The sequence below is a fragment of the Carassius carassius genome, chromosome 41 (genome assembly GCF_963082965.1).
Source record: "Carassius carassius chromosome 41, fCarCar2.1, whole genome shotgun sequence".
Lineage (NCBI taxonomy): Eukaryota > Metazoa > Chordata > Actinopteri > Cypriniformes > Cyprinidae > Carassius > Carassius carassius.
Window position 1 is genome coordinate 22,273,756 of NC_081795.1, and position 11,625 is coordinate 22,285,380.

Sequence of the window (11,625 nt, forward strand, 5' to 3'; positions counted from 1 at the left end):
ATGTTTTTAGCTGTTTGGTAAATGTGACGTGAACTTGTGCATATCAAATGATTTTATTTACTTATTGTAGTTGGAATTGGATCTTGTTCGCAACTTCGCGATGGTGTGTAGGCTGTCATTACCCTCCACCTGGTTTATTCACCTGAATATGATTGTCAAGTCATTGAGTAAACTGCTAAGATTCATTCTGTGATCAACCATTTAACTTGTCTTGCTGACTAATTGTCGGTATGTATGATTAATTTATTTTCCAAATAAGTGATTTGATTTAAGTAAGTTTTTAATAGTTTGTTTTTAGCAAGACGAACAATGTCTGTTGGGAGTGCTCCATCTTATGGTGGTTGGGATGATCCTTTCCTATATGGAGCGACATTAAGATTGCGTTGCTGTTTTGTTGCTTTGTTTGTTTGCTATATGTGACAATTGTTTGTTGCTTTTAAGCATTGTGTATGTTTTATATAATTGGTGTTCTGTGTGTTAGGCCCGGTGTCAGGAGGCTGGCTGTTCTAGAGCCTTGGTGGTGTTTAGAGCACTGAGATTGGATTGCCCCTTATGATCACTTGCCTCACGTGTGTGTGTGTGTGTGGTAAGAATAAATCCCTTTACAGCCAGCCTACCTGGCCACGGGTAAGTTTTAGTCATTTTGTTTTGTGTGTATTGTATTGAGTCGTAGTTGTTTAGCTCTATTGAGCTATATTTTTAGTCTTAAGTGTTCTGATAATTGTAAACCTAATAAACATGTGCATTAATACCTTCTAGTCTCTGCCCTACCTGGTAATGAACCTGTGTCTAAAAATCTGTTAATTTGTTAGTTCCCCTCACTTTAAAGGGGTGGCGTAGTCCGCATTGATAAAACCTTAGGGTTTTAGTATTCCTAGGGTCCTATATTAATCTCCTCCCGCTCTGCTACATATGGCATGATAATGTCTGCTTATATGATGCTGCTTAAGTGATAGTCTTAAAGAACTTACCCATGAATGACACGGTTAAAATTTGATAGCAATTTTACTATTTGTGTAAAAAAATAAGTAAAATGATGCATGCCTGGCCGTTTTGGACATTCCTGAAAATTGCGTTTATATACAATTCTATAACATTTCTATATAATATTTCTCTGCACCATGTAGATCAAATCTACTGGGTGGAAACACTGTTATATTTGTACAAAACATGTCTTTCAATGCAATGTTAATACAATAGTGTCTGTGTCAACGTTTACATATTTGCATGAAGGAAAAACATTACCTTAAGTAAAATTTCTTTATCCACCTTAGAATTCCAACACTTAGAATATCGAATATCCTCACACCTCCATAAACAGGATTACAGGATTTAGTCTGACTAATCAGATTTGAAACCTGTCACTTTTTTTTTTTGTCTCTCAAATAATGATCCAATACATAGTGAAAACAGAAACATATACAAAACATGAGCACAACACTTTAAAATCACAGGTTTTGGCATTATAATGAACAATAATATAGAATCTCCACTGTCAGCAGCAACATTGTTCATAGATGTCTAAGTCCACTGTGTGTGGAAGCTTCATGAAGGTCCTCTGTTTGCTCTTGGCTGTCTGGCTGGATCAGGCCCTGCTCGTATTCAGCTCCAGTTGACCCGGCAGTGTGGCAGCATTTCCTCCATTAGAATCCCTGGATTCAGTCCTAGATTCTATAGCTGTGGAAGTCCAGAAATATCCAACCGCTTTAGCTTTCTGAGGGTTTAAGGTGGAGGGGGAAAAATAACACAATGTGAGGAAAAAAAAAAAAAAAAAAAAAAATATATATATATATATATATATATATATATATATATATATATATATATATATATATATATATATATTATGTTTAATTTTTGCCCTGAAAGAAAAACTAAAGACTGTTTAAATGACCTGAGGTTCTGTAATGCAGCGAGGCCTCCCACAGTGATTCGAGAGCAGTCGGACGGGTCGAACTCCACCAGACTTTCTCCAAAGACACGAAGACATGCAATGAACCAGTCATCTACTTCAGGACATCCTCACAGAGAGAGAGTCTGAAGTTTATTCTGTTTCACTGAGAAGAGACATTTTCTTTGTGTGAGCCAGGGAACAAACTGCACCTTAGCAAAATGTTTCAAGTGGCAGCTGTGAGATCACTACTTTATCATATGTTTTGTATTCTGTTAGATTAAGGGAATGCTTCTATGGTCTATGCAAAGATGGGCACATGTCTCTATCTATTTCCACAGTAGAAAATATAAGCCAAAATGTCCCAGAAATGACTGTTGTCATCTCCTATAAGCAATAAGCCAGGAGAGGCCAAGGATAGCCGAATAAGGTAATGTTTACATTTTAGAAAATTGAATCCACAGAAGTGGCACAGATAAACATAATTTGGTATGGGTTTGATCTGGAACTCACAAAATGAGTTGTGACAGACGAGATGGGACAAGATTAAAATTTGGCTTGGCGGGATAAAGACAAATAAAGACTGACATAATTGACTGGTCAAAGGCTTAGACATCGGGAGAAGCATGACAGTTCATGCAAAACGTGTTCATTTATATAAAACGAGTTGATTACCAAGGTTTTCAAGCCCATTATGGTTTATTATGGTGGCACTCAGATCCACTTCCTCAATTTGTGTGTCTGGTGTGTGCTCATGAAGTCATAGCAGAATCTTCCTCTTGAGTCTGGATGAAACCATTCGGACTGGCCAGCAAATCTATAGACACAAGCCTAATACAATGGAGATAATTTAACCATGTCTACTTGCACCCTTTAGGTAGTAAACCCAGTAAGTAGTAAAAAGCTGAATGAGTTCATAAACATTTCAGAATCAAAAACATATAAAAGTGTCAATGCTAAAAAAAGAAAAGAAAAGCCAAAGTCTTAAAAATGTACTTGTTATTTATTTATATATTGGTTTTGTATGGTATTGAAAAAGAAAAATATACTATTTATTTTAATACCACTATTACCATACCACATTATATACAGGTGCTGGTCATATAATTAGAATATCATCAAAAAGTTGATTTATTTCATTAATTCCATTCAAAAAGTGTAACTTGTATATTATATTCATTCATTACACAAAGACTGATATATTTCAAATGTTTATTTCTTTTAATTTTGATGATTATAACTGACAACTAAGGAAAATCCCAAATTCAGTATCTCAGGAAATTAGAATATTGTGAAAAGGTTCAATATTGAAGACACCTGGTGCCACACTCTAATCAGCTAATTAACTCAAAACACCTGCAAAGGCCTTTAAATGGTCTCTCAGTCTAGTTCTGTAGGCTACACAATCATGGGGAAGACTGCTGACTTGACAGTTGTCCAAAAGACGACCATTGACACCTTGCACAAGGAGGGCAAGACAAAAAAGGTAATTTCAAAAGAGGTTGGCTGTTCACAGAGCTCTGTCTCCAAGCACATCAATAGAAAGGTGAAGGGAAGGAAAAGATGTGGTATAAAAAGTAAGCAATAGATATAACCGCACCCTGGAAAGGATTATGAAACAAAATACATTCAAAAATGTGGGGAAGTTTCACAAAGAGTGGACTGCAGCTGGAGTCAGTGCTTCAAGAACCACTACGCACAGACGTATGCAAGACATGGGTTTCAGCTGTCGCATTCCTTGTGTCAAGCCACTCTTGAACAACAGACAGCGTCAGAAGCGTCTAAAGACAAAAAGGATTGGACTGCTGCTGAGTGGTCCAAAGTTATGTTCTCTGATGAAAGTAAACTTTGCATTTCCTTTGGAAATCAGGGTCCCAGAGTCTGGAGAAAGAGAGGAGAGGCACACAATCCACGTTGCTTGAGGTCTAGTGTAAAGTTTCCACAGTCAGTGATGGTTTGGGGTGCCATGTCATCTGCTGGTGTTGGTCCACTGTTTTTTCCAAGGTCCAAGTTCAACGCAGCCATATACCAGGAAGTTTTAGAGCACTTAATGCTTCCTGCTGCTGTCCAACTTTATGGAGATGCAGATTTCATTTTCCAAGGACCATGGTATTCCTGTTCTTAATTGGCCAGCAAACTCGCCTGACCTTAACCCCATAGAAAATCTATGGAGTATTTTGAAGAGGAAGATGGGATATGCCAGACCCAACAATGCAGAAGAGCTGAAGGGCACTATCAGAGCAACCTGGGCTCTCATAACACCTGAGCAGTGCCAAAGACTGATCGACTCCATGCCACACCGCATTGCTGCAGTAATTCAGGCAAAAGGAGCCCCACCTAAGTACTGAGTGCTGTACATGCTCATACTTTTCATGTTCATACTTTTCAGTTGGCCAAGATTTCAAAAAATCCTTTCTTTGTATTGGTCTTAAGTTATATTCTAATTTACTGAGGTACTGAATTTGGGATTTTCCTTAGTTGTCAGTTATAATCATCAAATTAAAAAAAAATAAACATTTAAAATATATCAGTCTGTGTGTAATGAATGAATATAATATACAAGTTTCGCTTGGGATGGAATTAGTGAAATCAACTTTTTGAGAATATTCTAATTATATAACCAGCACCTGTATATGTACCATATTTAGGGACTTATGGAACTTAACACTGTCTGCATAGTTCCACTCTATGATATTATTTCCTGCTTTGTTTTGTTTTGCACCACAAGATTTTGATTTGTCATATAAACTTTTTTTTCCCAAATAATAATAAGCAATTAAGCAGTTTTTTTTTCTCTGAACTACTGAACTACTTAAGGTTTTTTTTTATAATTAATTTTTTTCTTCATTATGACATCAGGGCATTGTGTAATGTGTATCACTAACATTTATGACCTTAATTCAGTTTAATTCAGAATTTAATTCAGGTTTAGCATAAAAATGTATTCTTTAAAAAAAATTTACAGAAATAAATAAATACTACATAAAACTGGGCATCATATCATTTACATTTACCTGACGCTCCCTCAATAATAGGCTGCTGCTATATTATTCCCAAAATTATTCTATGCATAACCAAATAACCTATATTAAATCAAAAAAGAGCTGTCTGGGTGTGAAGGTTTCCTGTTGAAGTCTACGGGGAAAAGGTTCCCTATTGAAGTTGTCTGCATTGGGAGTGTAATCGGCTGTGGTGAATCCTCGTTGGGGTGAAAGCCGCCCATTGATGTCTGCTGGAACAGAGTTCGTCTGTGGGAATCTGCTGGACTGCTTTATCAATTGGATCTGCACTGTGAAGGGAGAGAGAGAGATAAGTGAATTGATTTCAACTTACAAACATTCGAAAAGCTTGAAGAGGATGCAGTGAATGTAAATCCGACTGTTGGGGAAGCTATGTGTTTCAGAGTGTGCTGAAGAGGAACTGAGGATTGAATATCCCCCACGGGAGTGTAACGAATGGATTAAGGCCTCTGATCAGCCCTATCGTGTGAGTGAATTGCAGTGCTTTTGCCTTATTGTTACACATTGATTCATTGCTGTGGATTTGTAGTGAACACGAGTGCGGTGTGCTTTTGCTGAGAAGCAGCCCCAACCCCTGCTTACACGTTTGTGGAAAGTTATGATACCTGCTCTCCGTTAAAATCCCAGAGTGATACAGCTGAGCTGGAGAGGTATCTTCTTGCGTTATCCTCTCTTGGGCTGTCTGAGTTCTGAGTACTATACTGCCTCGCTGAAATCTCCTCTTAAACCACTCTCTGTTTGCGAGCTCTAGGAAGGAACATATTGCTGTGGGAAAATCCTTACCTTCTTACTTACCGTCTGAGTCTTGAAGTATGCAGCATCGTTGAGGAAGTAAGCTCTTAAATTACTCTCTCTCTAATGTGTCCAGACAAAAGTATTCTGTACTGCGAAGAATCCTTACCTGTCTACTCACCGTCGGAGTCCTGAAGAATGCAGTATTGCTGGTGAAGTAAGCTTTTAAGCCACTGTCTCACTCACGTGCACTGACATAAGTATCCTGTACTGGGAAGACTTCTTACCTCCCTATTTACCTTCTGAATCTGGAAGTATGCAGCATCGCTGAAGAAGTAAGCTTTTAAATCACTCTTTCTCAAATGTGCCCGATGAAAGTATTCTTTACTGTGAGGAACCCTTACCTGTCTACTCACCGTCTGAGTCCTGGAAGTATGCAGCATTGCTGGTGAAGTAAGCTTTTAAACCCCTGTCTCACTACTGTGTATCAACGCAAGTATCCTTAACTGAGAAGCATCCTTACCTGTATACTCACTGCCTGAGTCCTGAAGTGAGGCGTCCCATTGGTGAAGTCGCCATCAGGGCGAAACTGCGACGTACTATCAGTACCTACCCATAGCTGAAGAAGACCTAGAGGACACTGAAGTCTATCACGCTTGTGCTCATTGATATATTGTGTTCAATAAAGATTGTTATTCCTTTGAAATTATCTCTTGTCTACGTTGTCCATCTGTTGCGGACCTGTGGTGTCGGCTCCTCACGGTGGTGTCTAAGTCAGGGGTGGATGGTCATCCGAGTCCGCCCCGGTGACATAAAGTGGCGTAGTCGGCAGGGTTCCCACCGTGAGTTGTAGCGGCCACAGGTACGCGATGGTGGACAAAGAGGCACCAGCGGTTCGTCCGCAAGTCATGCCGATCTTTATGGGAGCTCCCTGGGCACAGCGCTATGGAGGGCCAAGATCGGAGTTAGGCTTGCACGATTGGAAGGCGCAGACAGAATATCTGGCTGGGTTACAGGGACTGTGTGCATCACAGAAAGTACAGTTTGTGTTGGGATCTTTGGAAGGAGAAGCCAAAAGAGAAGTTCTTTCTGCATCAGAAGCCACACGGGCTACCGCGAAAACTATCTTTGGTTTCTTGTCAGGATTATATAGAGACTACCCCGGTGGCCACTCTTCGTGCCCAGTTCTTTAACTGTCAACAGGGGCCTAAGCAAGCTCTTCGGGCATACTCCCTGAAATTGCGGGAGCAGTTTGGCCAGCTGAAGGGACGACAGGATCATGGAGGAGGTGAAGGAGATGTCTTGTTACGAGACCAATTTGTCTTGGGGCTGCGCCAGGGGCCGGTACGTCAGGCCATACGACTCCAGCTACGACGAGACCCCACTATGACCTTTGAGGCTCTGCGACAAGAGGCCTTGGCGTTGGAATTCGATCAGGGAGAGATGACTCGTACACCGGATGTCAAGGGACAGATGGCGGAACTATCTCGGAACCTGTTGGGTGAACTCCGTCGGGGTCGAGGGCGGATCGATGGTGAGAGAGAGGTCGTATTCGGAGGAGGGGCAAGATCCTGTGCACCGCCCCCTACGTCCTATGGGCCCCCGGTTCCAGTGGGATGACCAGGGGAGGCCCATCTGTATTAATTGCGGAGATCCAGGACACGTCAGTGTGGGCTCCGTCGGGGTTCTCAAGGGGTTTTTTAGTCCCACCGGCCACTGTGGGTCAAGGAATTGTTCCGGGGCCGGCCGGCTCCGACGTCTCTGTCATCGGCGAGGCAGGACTGGGACCGAATTCTGGCCGATTGCCGAAGAGTGCACGCAGCTATTCAAGTGGAGGAGAGAGAAGACATCAGTCGAGTTGCCTGTCGGTACGCTTTGTCTGTTCCAGCTCAGAGCAAGACCGTTCTTTGGGTCCGAGTGCCTGCAGGACCCCGTGGGTCGGGTACCTGTGTTCTGGTGGAGCCTCATGAGGACTGTCAGCCCATCAAAGTGGCTCATGGGCTGGCGGTCATCCATCAAGGGCGAGTCTCAGTAAAGGTGCGGAACGCCCATCCTTACCCCGTGCTCCTTCATCGACACCAACGTCTGGTCCAAATTTCCTCGGTATGTCCTGTCCAGGTTTACGAGCATCAAGATGTCTGCTTCCGGTGCCACCCACTCTCTATGCCGAGTTCCGCGGCCTGTTGAAAGGGATGCTGGAGGGAGGAATCGTCCGAGAGAGCAGTAGTCCGTGGGCAGCGCCAATCGTTCTGGTTCAGAAGAAAACGGGAGCTTGGAGATTCTGCGTTGACTACCGCTAACTTAACAGCGTAACGAAGAAAGACTCATTCCCGTTGCCACGGATTGAAGACTCACTCACCAGTCTCACCCAAGCGGCGTGGTACTCAACATTGGACCTGGCGAGTGGATACTGGCAGGTGCAGGTAGACGATCGAGATAGAGAGAAGACAGCCTTCACCACCCCGTTTGGTTTCCCATGGTGGAGAAGTTCTAAGATTACCTGTGGGGAGCCAAGGTGATGGTGATTACAGATAATAATCCGTTAGTATACTTGCAGACCGCCAAGTTGGGGGCAGTAGAACAGCGTTGGGTGGCACAACTAGCAAATTATGACTACCAGCTTGTAGAAAAGGCCCCAAAGTTATGTTAGTGTTGCTATTATTTAGTACAGTTGACCATATCGTGCTTTATGTTTCACGCTTACTCCGTTTATTCAGTGCTTTTAACAGGGTAGCAAAAGCGCGTGCCGGTTTGTATAGTATATCTGACGTCCCGCAGTTAGTATGCAGTACGATAGAGATAGTCAGTCGGTTGTCAAACACTTAGTAGTTAGTATGACAGAGATCGTTGGTCGGTTAGATTATAATTGTGAGTGACATTTTTCCTCAGAGTGTGCGTGAATGAGAAAAAAACCACACTCAAATTATACTCACCTTTAAAATCACTCATACAAGAAAGAGGAAGGAATAAACAGAATAATAAGAATTATTTCTCCGATCTTCATTTCATACTCTGGAATATTTGGCTTTAAGTGGTGTTCTGGCCGACACACCTGAGTGAACCTGGTGATAAACACAGAATTAGCACCTAGACTGAGCGTCTACCCATAACCTTTACTTCATTGATGGTCCTTCGAGCTGGATTATTGGGTTTACTTCAGAGATGGAATTACATCCAGAGTATGATGCTTGCAGTGCACGACCCAAACGGCACATTCGCCCACCTGTGCAATAGGTAGATTATGAGGTCTCCCTAGTGACTCACCGATGGCACAATCACTTATTAGTAGAATAGATGAGGTTCCAATAATTAAGGAAGAAGCACTGCCAGCCCCAGCTCCTGCCATGTTTGTGGGCCAGCCACAAGTTAATCACTCAGCACGTGGGGCCCTTCCCATCGCCAGGCCATTGAAAGACACTGCCCGTCATCCACCGCCGTGGTTCAAGCCCATACTGGTTATGCCGCAGCCACACGGATTACCTATAGCTGAGCCCAGGTACCCTACGGCTTATGGTGGTCAGCTGATTGAGCTTGGCTGCAACCAAATGCCCCTACAGCGACATCCAGGCATGGCAGGGACACAGGGTCATAACTACAGCGTTCCAGAACCAAGTTACCGTGGGCCACGCCCAACAATCCGCAACTTCTCAAGTCAGTGTAAAGTGTAAAATACAGTGTAAAATACAGTGTAAAGAGCACATATTGGTTGACAACATTAAGTTACAATAAAACTTGAATAATATTTATTTTTTTTGAAAATGTGAGTAGAGTTTTTTTCTCTGTGAAGGTCACACTGCTACAATGGTAGTTTGTTGATGGTGGTTGCCAGCCCATTGGTATGCAGTTTCTAGGGTGTTGCTAGGATATTCTTGGTAGTTTCTAGGTGGTGTTCTGGCTGACTATGAGATTTTTTCTGCATTTTATAATGTTTTTGGTAGAAATGACCAGTCCAAATGCTTAGATAAATACTGTAGAAGTGTTTTTGACTTTATACAATTGTGCTCTTTTAAATAATTATTTACAGGTAAACCAAAAAAAAAAAGTATTGTTCACTTTAGCTTCTAATGGTGTCATTGCTCAGTGGTTAGATTTTCATGTACGTATGAATGATGTGAGAGGTGAACAGAAAAGCTCCTAGGCTATGTTCACACAGGACATGTAGTCCTTGTTTCAACTGTTGTTAGTCCTCCTGAGAGAATGACTTCAATGGGAAAGGATTACAAATGATGGTCAACATATGTTTGTGAGTTCAATACAGTCAAGGACACACATATTCTCTTACATAAAGACTTCTTTTATACTATTTTATAATGACAGGATTTTATTATTGTTATTTTTTTTTTGTAAAAGGCAGGATTACATAACCGTGTGTGTGCGTGTGTGTGTGTGTGTGTGTGTGTGTGTGTGCGTCAGACTGGAAGGGATACTGTTGTCAGGAGAGCCTGTGTGCACTCTCTGCTATGGCTGTCACTGTAACTATATTGATGGCTCAGGGCTTTGGTGATGGTGATGTTGAGTGACCCGGGTCTTGGCATGCCCACTGCACACTGTGGTTCTGCTTTACTTTTGTTGGGAAGTGTTGCAGGCCAAACATGGCCACATCGCAGTGTTGTGTGATAGTGTTGCTGCCAAGCTGCCAGACTGGGGGAAGTGTGCATGTGTGTGAGGCACGAGTGGCATGCTACACTGCTTTTGATTGGCATGTACTAGTTTACTAAGGGGCCATTTACACGACAACGTTTTCAGTCAAAAACGGGAAACTTTCTATGTGTTTTGCCTTTGTTTACATGTCAACGGCATTTGGGGGACTGAAAATACATATTTTTGAAAACAAGTTTCAAAGCCAATATATATCTCTTTAAAAGTGCAAGTTGTTGAATACGCCACCATTGTTGTTTCCGTGTAAACACCCAAAACAGTAATCTTTGAAAACACTGACATCTTGCGTGTGCGTAGTACGTGTTAGGTATGTACTGTAGACATGCACAGTACATGTCGATTTTAAAGGTAAACGTGAACAAACATACACAACAATGGCGGAGTACATGGTTCTGTTGTTGCTACTCAAGGGTTTGCTAACGCTTCTTCAGCAAAGTGTGGAATATTACAACCAACAGCAGAGTCGCATCATATACAACATATAATCGTCACTTCCCTACAGGTACTGTTTAGTAACAAGGTAACAGCACCAACTATTGGCCTGGCATATGTTATACAGCATCTTTGACAGTTTTTCGCAGATATGTGTAAACGCGAATCGTTTTCAAAATGTTGTTGTGCATACGTAAAACTTTTTAAAAATGCAAGGGAAAAAAAAACGTTTCAGTTTTTGACTACATTTTTGACTACGTTGTCATGTAAACGTAGCCTAAAGCTAATACTACTCATGTCACTTATGCAGCAGTTAAAGAAATCACAGGTTCACTCTTAACGCTGTGATCATCGGAGACTCCATCGTCCGACACGTAAGTGCTACGTTAGCCGAAGGTAAAGTGCACACTCATTGTTTGCCTGGTGCTCGTGTTCTCGATGTTTCTGCGCAGATACCCGCGATCCTGAAGGTCGACAAGAGCCCCAGAGCGGTCTGCTTCACGCCGGGATTAACGACACCACGCTGCGGCAGACGGAGACGCTGAAGAGGGACTTCAGCAGCCTGATCGAGACGGTTCGCAGCACGACGCCCGCGGCGACGATCGTCGTGTCAGGACCACTGCCCACGTATCGACGAGGACACGAAAGGTTCAGTAGACTTTTTGCTTTAAATGAATGGCTGTTGTCATGGTGTAAAGAACAGAAACTGCTATTTGTTAATAACTGGAATCTTTTCTGGGAGCGTCCTAGGCTGTTTCGCGCTGATGGATTACACCCCAGCAGAATCGGATCGGAGATGCTCTCTGACAACATCTCCAGGACACTTCGCTCCATGTGACTAGTAAGACAATTCTCTAATAACTATTATGATGAGTTTTGTTCCACCCGCTT

General features: G+C 42.3%; 1 pseudogene; it reads right to left on the reverse strand.

Moving 5' to 3' along the window:
- Positions 1-1,467: 1,467 nt before the first annotated feature.
- LOC132122991 (distal membrane-arm assembly complex protein 2-like) lies at positions 1,468-6,222 on the reverse strand (annotated as a pseudogene).
- Between the last annotated feature and the right edge of the window lie 5,403 nt (positions 6,223-11,625).